Source organism: Jaculus jaculus, chromosome 4, assembly GCF_020740685.1.
Source record: "Jaculus jaculus isolate mJacJac1 chromosome 4, mJacJac1.mat.Y.cur, whole genome shotgun sequence".
Taxonomy (NCBI): Eukaryota; Metazoa; Chordata; class Mammalia; order Rodentia; family Dipodidae; genus Jaculus; species Jaculus jaculus.
The window spans coordinates 83495169-83496244 of record NC_059105.1 but is presented as its reverse complement, the minus strand read 5'-3'; the positions used below and the strand labels follow the sequence as shown (position 1 = coordinate 83496244).

Below are 1076 nucleotides of genomic sequence, written 5' to 3'. Positions count from 1 at the left end.
ATACTAACTATCTTTAGCCCCTTCACAGACTCTCCTTTCATGTTTTAATACTATTGGTAAAGTTACAGTGGTTATAGCTCTTGTACTCTTTGTTTAGATCATTTTTAGCTGCATATAATACATCTTACTTGCTTTTTTTGGTATTTAATTTTTATTCATAATCTTAAATTTAACTCTGCAATCCAGCTAGACTTGGAGAAGAATAAGAAAAACATGGAACCCCAAAGAACTGTAGCGAGAGCACAGATGACAGGGTATGGTGAGCAGATGCGGACTGCAGGGTGCTCTCCTGAGCTACAGGAGGAATGGTTTGGCGGTTAAGATGGAACAATCAACCATATCAGAGCTGTCCACAATCAGCGATGGTGACCATCTTGCTAGTCTTGCCATTCCTAGACCCAAGGCGTTCCATTTCTTCCACAATGTTCATGCCTTCTTTCACTTTCCCAAATACCACATGCTTACCATCCAACCATTCAGTCTTGGCAGTGCAGATGAAAAACTGGGAACCGTTTGTGCTTGGACCATCATTTTCCATAGACAAGATCCCAGGACCTGTATGCTTCAGGATGAAGTTCTCATCCTAAAATTTCTCCCCATAGATGGACTTGCCACCAGTGCCATTATGGCGTGTGAAGTCACCACCCTGGCACATGAATTCTGGAATAATTCTGTGAGAGCATGACCCCGTATAACCAAATCCTTTCTCTCCAGTGCTCAGAGCACGAGAGTTTTCTGCTGTCTTTGGAACTTTGTCTGCAAACAGCTTGAAGGAGACGTGGCCCAAGGGCTCGCCATCGACCGCGATGTCGAAGAACACGGTGGGGTTGACCATGGCTGACAAGAACCTATGACCGAGAACAGCGGCGTCTGCAAAGGAGCACCTCACTTGCTTTTAAAATCATTCCGGATGGCAGTGACCTTGGGATGACTCTGAAGGCATCATGGTGCTGGGAAGAAGTGAGAGGAGTGCTCAGCACTGCAATATCTTTATCAGGCCTTCTAAGATTCAGGGTCCACTGCGGAAGAGGTGGCAGAAAGAATGTAAGAGCCAAAGGAAGGGTAGGATTCCTTAC

At 45.3% G+C, this 1076-nt stretch overlaps 1 pseudogene; it reads right to left on the bottom strand.

Annotated features, from left to right (window-relative positions):
- Positions 1-340: 340 nt before the first annotated feature.
- On the bottom strand, positions 341-845 carry LOC101615893 (annotated as a pseudogene).
- Positions 846-1076: the final 231 nt, after the last annotated feature.